Raw genomic sequence first — 13,920 nt, forward strand, 5'->3', positions numbered from 1 at the left:
AATAGGTTCTATGGTTTACAGCTTGATAGTACATGACTTAGAGCAAGAGTTTGGGAGTGATGCTTTAGCAGTTGTTATTGATTCTACTCCTTTGGCTATGTCATCTCCTAACTTAGTTGGTGATCAGTCATAGTGGGTTGCATCACCTATGCATGGTGAGCTATCGCCTGAGGCTGGTTCTTTTAATCAACATTATACTATAGGGTATGTTCATTAGATTGCATTTGATCCATGTGTTGAGGAGTCAATGGTAGGTCGACTTGGTTTGGGTTCTATTTCTTGTTATTTATCTTATGATGTATACATACCATCAGTGGTGCATGGGAGTTATAGTTATGAGATAGTGGCTAGTGATTTGCAGAGTTGTGTTGATTGCAGTAGGTGTATAGTACATGGATTCTCCATACTTGGTGTAGTTTCATTTAGGAGTGTTTACCATTGTGACAGAGTTGGATTGTACATCCCACATAGCACAGTGAGATGCGTTGATGGTATTTACTATGTTGGGAATTTGGGATGTCCACTTTACTTGGGTTCTAATATTTTGGGATTTTGTGTCTTGTGGGTTTCTGACTAGGGCAGTAGTCGATTTGAAGTTCAATTGAGCAATGATTCACCCTTCATTCATGGATTCTTCTTGGTTATATTGTAGAGGTTATTGCAGGAGCCTGTATTTATTGACAATAGTATAGTTCATGACTACATTTGGGATGTAGGTGGATTGATTGGTTTATTGTTCAGCCATTCCATGGGGACAAGCAATTTCAGGAAGGGCGAATTGTCATGTCCCGATTTTGGAGGTAATATGAATTAATTAATTAAATTAATTAAGTTGTCCAAAACAATGAATATTTTATGAGGATGACTAATTAATTATTTTAATTAATTAAATAAGTGGTATTAAGTTGATTATTTACAAAGTTATCAAATAAATAAATATTAAAAGATAACTTTATATTTACTTAATTTAATAAAGTGACTTAAATTATAAAATATTTTATAAAGTCACTTAATATATAAAATAAAATAATGTTCTAGAAGATTCTAGAGAAAGTGGAGAAAAAGAATATATAGGCATGGAGGGCTCATTGTCTATCATCCAAGTTTATTTTCTTTTTTGTGTCTACTTGACCATTTGTGGAGCTTGAAAGCTTGCAAGTATTTAGCTTAATCATTGGGAACGATACCTCCCAAGTGATTGCATAATTGAGGAGATGAAAAATCCTCTGAAGGGTTGCCCTTTGGAAGTGGCACTCAGTCATTCCAAGGTGAGCTTAATTTGTATACTCAGATTTACTCGAGGGTTTGAGTTTTTGGTTGCAAGAGAAAAAAAAAAATATACAAAAAAGTAGTCTAAAAAAGTAGTCCGAAAAAATAAATCCAAAAAACCAGTCTCTAAAAATAGATCTGAAAAAAACAGATCCGAAAAAACAAAGAGAAAAAGTAGATCCAAAAAGGCAAAGTGAAAAGGCAACATTAATAAAAATTATTACAACCATCTACAATTAGGTTCCTTTGGATATTGCATGCATTTTTCTTATCATTTAGATGCATATTAGAAGGTAAGGCTATAGATGAAAGTTTGTATTAGATTTAAGCATTATTCTTGCGAACGTAAGCCAAGAGTCTTGGCCATTTCATACTAGCATTGTAGTTGATATGTGCAATAAAGGAGACATAAGCTGCTGGTCTGATATAGTTTAATTGAATATTTATTTATCATTCATGATCAGCTTATTAGTTTCCATCCCAATTGTTTGACAAAATGTCAATTGGTTGTAGGTTCTCTTTTTGGCATAAATAATGTTATAATTTTGCATACTAAGTGTTTGTATTAATGCCACTAGTCTATAAGTGCATCAAAACCACCACAGTGTTTGTCATAATTACTATTTGTTGTAGCAAAATATTGCAAGTAGTCTTAGTTACATATTTGCATTGAACATTGTCAAAATAAGTTGCACATTCATGTTAGGTCATTGTTTAGTCAATTTTGAGTCTTCTTGCAAAAAATTCTCATTGAGGAAAGAGTCATTAAAGAAAACTAAAATACTATATAAGTCATATTACCCTTGTATGTGAAGTGTTTGACAAAATTTCTCAGTTTAGCATTAGAGGTTATTACACTTCTCTGCTCATTCAACATTTTTTTCTCATTCAATGTGCATATGGGATTAAAATGAAGTGTATTGACAAATTATTCACAATCAAGGCTTTTTATATCTATCATCAAGTTCCAAACTTGAGAGCCTTTGGGGGAGGATTTTGTTCTCAATATACTCAAGGGATCACTTGGAGATGGATATTTGTAGAAACTAAATTTGGCCCACTTCTTATTTTACTCCTTGGGGAGTCTCCATAGTAGTTTGGCTCCAAAGGATTTAAGTTTCCATGTGAGCTTTCTAATACCTACACCCCAATTCCAAATAGGTTTATAGATGTTATCCCATTTTATGAGGATGAGCTTCTTTTGTTGGGATTTTCCTTGCTAGATTAAGGATTTGATTTTTCCCTCAAGATTAAATTTAGCTTTGAATGGTAAGCAGGGAATAATATTTTAGATGAGTGTAGTGTAGTAGAAATAGATTTGTTCATTGTCAGCTAACTAGCATTGGAGAGTTGTTGCCAAGTTTTAGTCTTACCCTTAAAATCTTGAAATTATTGGTATATAATTGAGTTTGTGTTTAGTGTGATGTCTATGTCTCCTTTAGGTTACTTACTTCTCATCTTCCCCAAGTCCCTCACTTTCTTTGTTTCTAGCTCTCCCTTGCATTACCTATATCTTTTTCTTCTATGTTGTGTTTCTATTTTTCTAATGTGCATAGAGTCTAGATGATCCAGGTATGGTTGGGATGTGTTCTTTCATCCTCTCAATGAGAATTAAGTGATCCATGTTCTACCATTTTATATCTTGCCCCATTATTCATTTTCTTATAGATTCTGAGCAATTGAGCTAGTCTTCCCTTTAGCGAACAAAATTAAGTGTGTATCTAAAGAATGAAGCCATGGAAATGATTAACAAGTTGTTCATACTCATATGTCATGATGGAAAGATCCATGAGGAAGAGAACCAATGCTAATAAGAATCTCATTCATGTTGTAGAGTTAGATTCTACATTCAGAAGTAAAAGACTAGATCTATGAGTTTTCCACTATTGACTAATGGAAGTGAAGATGTTTTGTTTAGGATTCGAGGCCACAATGATTTGTGAGATACCCAAGGATTTACATACAAGAAGCAAAGGAACAATGTTGAAATAATTTTTGTGACCTTTTCATCAATGAGGCATGCTCGAGACCTAGCTTTAAAGCCATTAGATTGAGGTTAAGGGTAAAGTTTTGTTAGGTGTACTCTAGTCAGGGAAGTGTTGCTAAGAAAGGGGTTTCTGTCCCAAGGTAATGAAAAAGGTTACTTATCTAAAGGCTTTGTGAATAGAAACAAAAGTCACTTTAAAGTATGAATATTCTTCAAAGATTCTTGAAAGACACTTTTAGAAAAGTTAGTAGTGAGAATGTGACTATGAGATAAACGAAATGTAGTGTTCAATGCTTCAGGTAGAAAGTGAAAGAATGAAGTGTAGAAGCTAACAAAGAATTACTCCTCATGCTAAGATTCTGAAAAGAAGGAAGGTTGGCTTGTGGAAAAGATAAGTTTCTCCTTCACCCCCATAGAACTTAAAGACTTGTTTTGTTTAGTGATATTTGGTAATATGACTTTACTCAAAGTAAAGTAATAGAGATTCCCAGAATTTAAGTTTTTATGTGCAAGAGAATGGAAAGTTAAAATATTTATTTATCATGGAATTAAATGTAAATCTTGTCATTATAATTTTTGGCCAAACATAATTTCTTTTGTCTAGTGCCAACATCAAACAATTCCTATACCTATTTCATTAGAATTGCCTGCAATTCATTTATTCAAGTGTATTAAAATGACTATTTATCAAGAACTATATCCTATGCAATCATAGGGAATGGCAATTAGAGCTACTAGTAATGATGAGTTAATAGGCCCAGAGAGTGAATTAAAAGAACTAACAAACACATCTTTCAAATTCTATGATTTGGGTGATCTTCATAGAAGACTCAATTCTAAACCTATTCGCCTAATGACACGAAAGCTTAAAGAGAGAAAACTAGTTGAGATAGGTAGTCTTCCAATGGAAGTACATGAAGTTGATCTTGTAAGGGAATGTATTGAGAGATACAACATGGAAAAAAAGCGTATTTTGTTCCCTAACTAATCTATCCTCATCTCGATCAACAAGGCACATATGTAGTCCGTGTTCGACATTCCCATGAAGGAGTAGTATTGTGATGTTGATTTTAGCTCTTCTGTGTCTATTTTCAATGAGAAGAAGATGGGAAGACATTCAGAGCACATGGTTCAAGACTACTCACTCAAAGAAGAGTGAAATGCCCAAGACCTTGTTTGGCATAATTTTGAAAAGAGGCATAGTGGATATCCTTGCTCTTCTCCTTAGACTAAAAGGAAAACATGAGATCCTGGAGTTCATGAAGCACCATTTATTCCTATATCGAGCTTCATATGCTAAGGATATCCATATTTACTTGGCGCAGATTATCTGCAATGACCTCACCTTGTGGTTGAATTCAGCTAGAGAATTTAAGCAATTTTACATGTCATCCTATCAAATTTATGGCTTGGCTATTCACCACTTCTGGTCCGGGTTGCATCTAGAACTACTATGAGCATACTAAATTATATGAGTTCTACCCATGCCTGTAGTTTCAAAGAATTTTGGAGGAGTATGTGGTTGTAAATGATGCCTTCATAATGAGGCTATGTTAGGAATTGCAAGGATACCCTGAAAGGAAATTTTCACCAAAGGCAATTTCATCCATCAGCTAATTTGGATACTCATTCATCCAAGTTTTGAATTTATCTTATTTGCAGATAGGATCTTACCACAACTTTCCTAAGAGGCATCCAAGGTATCCATAAGACAAGGTGGTTCTAGTCGAGCTATGTCGATAGATCCTTGTAGTGAACACCTTGTGTTCTAATGCATCCCACATCCTACATGAAGATCAAAGGCACCCCAATTTTGTCTAACTCATTTGTAGGTCCTATCATAGATGCTATGGAGGTTCTGATGTAGGGAATAATAGAAAGAACAAATAAGTGGGTGGAGTGGACCCATACAAGGAAGAAGAAGACCGAAAGCACTAGTTCTATGGGTGGAGTATCTTCTGGAGCCACCTAGTTAACTACTGTAGCTCGACCACAAAAAATACTACTTCAACATATGTAGGTTGATTCTTCAAGGTGGAGACCAACCCTTAGAGAAGAATGTTCCAATCACTCCTGACTACAGAGGTGGCTCTCTTCCAAACACTGGGAAAGTTAGGCGAAAGGAGGGAGACAAGGACAAATGGAAAGAATAAGAAAAATCAACGGCCAAGCCATCTTCCCCTATCCAAGTAATCAATTTGGATGGTGACACCAACCCCATGGATGGCCAAGAACAAGATGCATCCTAGCAAGGGGATACCTTAGCCCTCTTCATGACTAACACTAGTAAATTTGAGCTCAATTTTCGACCAATTTTGGTTGAAATTTCCACCTAGATTGGTCAAAATTTTGACCAAGATGTTGATCAAAGCTTTTCTTGTCAAAATTTTGACCAATAAGTTCGTCAATTTTTTTTAATTTTTGGTGGTCCTGATTTGTCAATGTTGGTCAAAATTTTGACCAATCCATTCATCCATTTTTTTTTATTGGTGGAAATTTTGACCAATGCTTGGTAGAAAACTAACAGGCATTGGTCGAAATTTCCACCAATTTTTGGTCAAAATTTTTTAGCATTGGTGAAAATCCACCGATGTTTGGTAGAAAACAATTTTAGTTGGTGGAAATTTTGACCAATGGTTGGTAGAAAACTAACAAGCATTGGTTGAAATTTCCAACAATGTTTGGTCAAATTTGTTTTTTACGTTGTATCAAGAAATTGTTCTTATCCAAGCCATTTAATTTGCAACCTTCTAAATCTCTACAAATATAAAGTTAGAGCAGATATATTTCTCTTTTCAAAGGTGTCCTCTGATTATAAAGTGTCTACTCTATTATCTGTTCAACAAACACGACATATATAGTTCAACGAATAATGGAATGGACACTTTACAATCAGATGATATATTTGAGAAGAAAAATTCTCCTATTCCAACTTTACCTTTGCAGAGATTTAAAAGGTTGCAAATTAAATGGCTTGGATAAGAAACAATTGCTTAATACAACATGGAACAAGTGAACATTTATGCATAGGGCACCATCAGCTATGTGAGTGATGTAGACACAACTAAAATTTTTAGGGTCAAAGCCACCAATTAATATAAGGTTTCTTATCTCTACGAAGTTGACATTATGTTTGTAAGGGTTGTGGAGAGGGAACTTCTTCATTGTCCACTTCATCACTGATTTACTTGCACCAAAAACTGATACTCTTCATCTTTGTTTTGGGCTCCTATCCACTATGTTAGTGTTGATGTAGAAGTTGAAGCAGAAAAAATAAGTGAAAGCGTGTTGGATAAGGTTTCTAATCTCAACTTGGTCAACATTGTTTATTTAAGGGATATGGACTAGGCAAATCTTCAATGTCCAATTAGGGGTAGCATTGCATCCTCTTTAACTATTACATGTATAGCCCTAGGAGGAAATAGGTTGTTGGCTGATTCTTCTAGCCTTGCACTTTCTTCTTTGTTGGTTTTTCTTAAACACAACTCTACATCCATCCCCAGTTTCAAGCGATTTAGAAATGCATGTATTTTCTACAAAAAACAATACCCATTTCTTGTTTTAGTTTTTGATAGGTCTTGCTCAACTCTTTCATTTGGAGAGAAGGGTTTTTTCATGGAAGCAACACATAACACATCTCAAGGAAAAGCTGAAGATGAAAATGAATACAAGCATATGGTTGACTTACCTCAGACAAGCTTCACCCCTAGAGCCAATTCAATAGCACATGAACTAGAAATATAGAAGCTATGAGATGAGAAATAGATATTAAATAGGGTCAATGTTGTCATTTATGAGGTTATGTATCTTTCCATAGTCGTATCAAATGCTATTGTCAAAGGTTTAGAGCTATTGTGTCGTCATTGAGTCATTAGCTAATAGAGATGACCTCTTTGAATAACGATTAAATCTTTGTAAATATGAGTTATTGGTATTGATGAGACCATTCTCATATTGGGAATAGACTTGGATCATTATTTCTTACAATTATTTTAACTGACTTTTCAAGTGCAATATCATATTTGCACCATGATTCCCAAACTTATGGTCCTAGTACCCCCCATCCTTGAAACCCTGTCCCTTATTCAAAAACATTGTTGAACAATGAAAAATGGTCCTCATAAAGTAAAATATTAAGAGATTAAGCAAGTCGTGTTATATTTGAAATAAAAAAACAAAGCTAAGAGAATTATACCTCAATTAAAAGCATAGGATAAGGATATCCCTAGCCAAAGATATTTTGCAGATTTTGCAAAAGAAAGACTGGTGTGTATATTGAACAAAGGATGGATCTTGATGCGTCTTTATTTGTAATGTACAAAAAATAATGTATCTATGTTTTCTTGGGGTTGCATCCATTGTGAATTTCCTGGACTAGATTCTTAGCTTGCACTTCAAAGTTTCCAAACATGCAAAGAAGTTTGCTAGACAATATTTTATGCACCACATATAGAAAATTAAGCATATACTCCAATAGTGTTTTGCATTAGTGGCACGTATTTCTTAACATATCATAAACAGATGGAATGTCAATCCTGAGATCAATTTGAGTTTGCCAACTATTTTTCAAGTTTAATATGGCTACTGCTTTAAGAAGGAAGCACATACCCACTATATCTTTACACAAAAGTTATGGTTAAGAAGGAAGATTCAACATCATAATAGTTAAATTATAATACATAAAAATACAAAATAATGTAAATATATATACTATACACAAATAATTTTATAAAGTCATGACTTGCACCCCTTAAAGCAACTAATCAATCATAATATTTAACTGTTCACTAACATGGTTAACTCGTCAATCAAAGTAATTAAATATGTAATAATCTTTGACCCAAACAAACAACAATAGAACAACAGACTGATGGAATTCAGTCAAACACTTGTAACGTAACTAGAAGTGCTTGGAACTGAAACAGGATATTCTCACTCTTTCATATATTAATACCAAAATGTTAGGATCTTCAATCAATATCAGTCAGTGACACAACTCTGAACTAGGGTAATTTTATTCATTATTCAATATTAATGCTTCACACTAGCCCAGAATTTATAACAGTTTGATTTCAGTCTGTTAGCATAGTATAATTTTCAACATTACAAATATGCAAATACATGGAGGAATGGAGAGTTTACAACAGACCTGGTTGATTACAACACTTTCAGTGACCCGACTTGCAACAGAGCCACATTTTCCACTCTTCCTGATGATGGTACAGACTGCCAACTCACCTCCCAATTTTTTCTTCCTCAACGTGATACCAAACTGAAAATCTGAGTGATACCACATGTTTTCTCTTGTCTTATCTATCTATTTTGAGTTTCCTTGTTGGGGATGTGCACCATATGGCAGCTGGGCAGATATATTCAGAATATTTTTATGGGCTGACACAAAGTAATAAGATGTCGGCAACTAAAGATGCGAAAGCTAAAATGCTTATATAAATTTGCATCTTGAGGAATAATCATATGTGCAGTATAGATCAGGGATATTTAGAAGTGAAGAAATAAAATCATATAAAATGCCTAGCGAAAGTAATAGATATTTCTCACATTTCACTTCCACAAGCATGCCATATTTGCTTGGTGGATAAGATGCAACAGTCCATTGGAATCTTCAATGATAATCCTCTCTAAGAAAAGAAACACACAAAATATTGCACAATTATTTTAGCGAACAACACATACCTGATTCATCTCTGCAACAATTTGATTCAGAATTTTCAGCCCAATGAAATAGTCACATATCGTTTGTGAGAAATATCAATTAAAATTTAAACTCACAACTCAACCCTAACCTTAAAAACTTTTCTCGGCACTCACAATTGTCGAGTGCCAATTTTTTTCAGCACGTGAATGTGCTGAGTGGCAGGTTGGTCGACACTTAAAGAAGAGTGCTCAGCACAGGAAGGTGCCGAGTGCCAAAAATTACTCGGCACTTGCCTGGCACTTGATGGTGCTGAGTGACAGGAAATAGGTGCCGAGTGAACTCGGTACAAAGAGGAGCTCGGCAGCAAATGCTGAGTATGCTCGGCTCACAAAAGGAAATGCTTGGCAACAATAGATGCCGAGTGAGCTCGGCTCCAACTGAGAAATTATAACTTAAGAGATTTCAATGTGAATGCATTTATGAGGGCAGCATACTGAGTTGGATCAGTCACATCATTGAATCCATTAACTAGAAACTCCCACAAATCATTTGCTATCATAATGGTCTTCATCTTCTTTGCAAATGTATCATAATTCTGTCCATTAAATGATGGTGGCTACTGCCATATCTTTCCTGCATCTCCTGCCATGATAAATATCCCAAGAAAAACAAATGCCCTAACTCACTTTGGATGTGGGGCCTCAACACTCTGATACCATGTGAGAAATATCAATTAAAATTTAAACTCACAACTCAACCCTAACCTTAAAAACTTTTCTCGGGACTCACAATTGTCGAGTGCCAGTTTTGCTCGGCACGTGAATGTGTCGAGTGGCAGGTTGCTCGACACTTGAAGAAAAGTGCTCGGCACAGGAAGGTATCAAGTGCCAAAAATTACTCGGCACTTGCTCAGCACTTGATGGTGCCGAGTGATAGGCAACAGGTGCCGAGTGAACTTGGCACAAAGAGGAGCTCGACAGCAAATGTCGAGTATGCTCAGCTCACAAAAGGAAATGCTCGGCAATAATAGATGCTGAGTGAGCTCGGCTCCAACTGAGAAATTATAACTTAAGAGATTTCAACGTGAATGCATTCACCATTAAAACCAGAGAGCCAAAGCTTTAAGCTTTGAAACAAATTTCTCAAATGCCACATACAAGGGAAGATCAATAGATTCAAGTATGCTTGCTTTCTTTCTATTCAATCTTTTACTAAACTATTACAAAATTTGGGAGCATTCAGGTTCAACCAGAAAACTTAAAATGTTAAAACTTCAAACTTTCAATATAATTTAAAACCTGTAACTCTAATGGCTGCATACAATGGTGCTTGGAGCAATCACTGCTTCATCAGGACAAAACCAAATAACAACAAATTAACAAAATGAATAGAGGAGACACGTGCAACTGCATGCACAAACTTCCTTCCTCTTTGTTCTCTGCTCAGCTCTGCAACTTCTCTCTGATCTGCTTGATCTACACTTGATGGATGAATGAATGTAGAAACATTCCTTTTGTCAGATTCTTCCTTTCCCTCTCAACATTCAAATTTCAAACTCTCACCTACCAAAAATGAATGCCTGTCATTCATGGATGATAGGACATATCCAAATAACCAAGCTTCATAAAAAATCTCAAACTTTAAAATAAATTATGCTTCCTGTGGCATGGCATTGATAACTTCATTTTCAAAGAGTTGAATTATAAAATTCTCCTTCTGAAGATCCTTTTGGTGATTAAGACTCAAAGATATCAAACCTCGTACTGGATTGCCTTCATATAATATGTGATGTTGGCCATCAAACCTTTTAGGGTCCAACCTCTTGCCACCATAGAAATTCTTGAAGAATTCAACTTGCAAAGGCTCATCAGGAATTTTTTTCGTGGGATATGAAAAGTGTTCATCATCACTATCACTATCACTGTCACTTTCAACTTTTCCCTTGTACCAAACCATGATTCTGAATTAGCACCTTCAAATAGAGTCGCAGATAATCAATCTTTAAAATAGAGTCGCCAACCTTCATTCAAGGGAAGGTACCTTCATCAACCATGTTACTGGTTATTGTTCACTTGGTTTTGGATATGACCAAGATTTTTCCTGTTTCTTCTTGGGATAACTACTTTTCTTTCAATGACTATAATGTTATGACCAATAGGAGCTCTCCGTAAGATTTCTCTAAACTCTTCTTCTTCTTCAAGAACTTGATTCACCAAATGGTATTGTTGAGCACTTCGTCTAAACCTCTAGGCTAGAGTGTTCAAGTCTGAAATGATATCTTCCTGGGTGTCTTAAAAGCCGAGGTTCAGTTGGAGAACAGGAAAAATGTTCTGAAGTACCATTGTGCTTCATTACAAGAAACTGTCAATCTTTCTTGTTCAGTATCCCTAGCAGAGTCACCAAAAATCTATTGGTAAACAGATTTGTCACAGTAGAATTTTCCCAACGGATTGTGTGGAAAATCGTTCACAACAGTTGGAGAGGCCCTTGGTATGCAGCCTTCCTCTGTGTTTAGAGGGGCAACTCCCTCGTATGATGTAATTTTTAAAGGATTTTCAAATAAAGAATTTAAAACTTCAAAGTTCAAGAGAAAGTCATCCAAGACGAATGCACCACACACCCTCACAACCTTCTTCGGTAAACAAGATTGATAACAAGGGTGATCAAGGACTACGCTTGAAAGCAACTAGTATTATCAAGCACATTCATTAATATTCATAAACACTCGCACAGTACTAGGAGAATGTTTACTACAACAGATAACAATTTTTATTTTAGAATAAGAAACCCAAAGCATATCTCATTCCATTTTCTTGCACCAAGAAGACAAAAGAGATTTTCAATTTCAGAGATAAAAGGTTTACATACTTTCCAAAATTTATCTCTCAATCAAAATTTCAGCATAGTGTTCCCTTATTTTAAAAACCAAAAAGTCCCTTTACAAAGCCAACAGGAGTCCTTATATAGACATAGAGGTTAATAACTACCTCTTCGTGGTTAATAGCCACCTCCCAGATACATGATTTGGGTGAGGTTAATTAACCTCAACAAAATTAACTTATAAGCTCTGAACCTTGAACCTTAAATATTTGAGGGGATGATTGAATAATCGATCCTTAATGATCCCTAATAGATTATATGTGAGCTAAAGTTCAAACATAGCGACCTTCTCAAGTTCAAGTATGCTATCTACAAGATGCTCCAATATGCTTACCATCTCAATCACAAATGAAGGAAAGGTGCCAAATGGTTCACCACTTTTGGCTATGTTTCATGTACTTTCATGTTGCATCTTCATATCACCATTGCTCTTCTCTCCTTCATTCAGGTGAGGTATTGTAATGCTGATATGCACTTATTTTTCATAATGCCCATTTGGGTTATCATGGATTGTGGAGGAGGACATTTCTTCATGCATTTTATGTTCTCACCTCAAGAATTTGAATCCATTATTCTACTGCACTATAAAGAATTGCGCCCCATTGATTGAATAGTATCATGGACAGACAACACCTCCTCCTCGTCGCTGGAAACTGTTATCTTTTTCTCTGGCAATACCTTTTGTTGTTTGAGTGCCACTCTTGTTCCACCTATCATCGATATAATACTCAACAATCTCTCTCAAAGAAGGCCCCTCTTTAGCCTTCCCACTCCTTAAAACCTCAAGCCTTTCCCTTTTTTTTTATATCAGAATTGTTATGAGGTCCCTCCATTCCCAACACATGAAAATCTATGCAATAAGTTGAACCTGCCATCCCTCTACCGGGATTACATTTTCTTGATAAAAGGTTAGGAACAAAATACTCCATGCTAGCCGATGGTAAGCCAACAAGGGTTTTCACTCTCAGGGATGTTTTCCACTGCCTGTGCATAGAGTATGAAGAACGCCAAAAGCACTCCTTTCGCCTGGGGTATATTTTGGAATGAGCATCACACTAATTATAGTGGACAGATCATCCACAAGACGTCGCTTGCACTCACTACTTTCACCTTGTTCACCTTCTTGGAGTGTCTATCCAATACTGTTTGAATGTGTATTGTGAGATCATACGTTGCATGGACACAACAATCCACAAATATAACTAAAAACTTTGGTTATTGGAGACGCCCTCGCTCTTGCTTTCTCACTTATTTTTTGATGCTCATCTCTTTTGTTCGCCTCTTTAATGTCGAACATATCATCAATCTCAATCTTTGCTTCTTCAACTCGAGAGTCTTCTGTATATAAATTCCCCAAAAAATATCATGGCATTCCATAACACCACATCCCGTTCAGGCATTTTGTTAGACACATTCCTTACCTCTGACTACAGATTCAACTTTATTCACTATTTCCTCTTTAGCTACTGCAGCCTTGAACTTGGCATTCTGCATATCCTTGCAAAGCTTGACAATATTCCTGCAATTAACCAGCAGATAAAACCTACTCTTTTAGGAGCAATTGTCTATAACATTCCTTGCAGCCTTGAGTTCACTTTCCAAAATTTCAAGGGCTTTTCTAATTACCTCACTTTCCTTGACATTTTTTATTTGCAAGCTCACCTCAATATAGGTTTTATATGCTCCAAATACTTGGAAAGCTCAGTGAGGCTCTCTTTCTTGATAATCACATCATGTGTTGCATTAATGGTTTTTGTAGTTAGCACTACAAGTCTGGCTAACATCTCAGATACTGGCACAAGGGCTACATTGCCAAGTACTCCACCAAAAGCCATATTGCTACAACTTTAACCACAGGAGATAAGAACTAGGTTGAATGGTAGTTGAATCATCTTTTTTTGTTAAAATAACAATGCCCTCTGATATCAAGCCTTCCAAACAAGTTTTATTTTAGAGGGAAAAAGCTATGAGCCTTTGTGCTATCAAGAATTATTTCTTGACAGATTGTCACTAGGGAAACTTACTCAAATTCGTGGTAGTCTCCTATATCCAACATCTTAAAATATTATGATTTTAGAGGCCAGGAGCCAAGTCTGTCTCCGTACCAAGATTAATTCCTAAATAGGTC

Source organism: Cupressus sempervirens, chromosome 9 (genome assembly GCF_028749045.1).
Source record: "Cupressus sempervirens isolate cs-2001-9-10 chromosome 9, ASM2874904v1, whole genome shotgun sequence".
In the NCBI taxonomy this organism is placed as follows: Eukaryota; Viridiplantae; Streptophyta; class Pinopsida; order Cupressales; family Cupressaceae; genus Cupressus; species Cupressus sempervirens.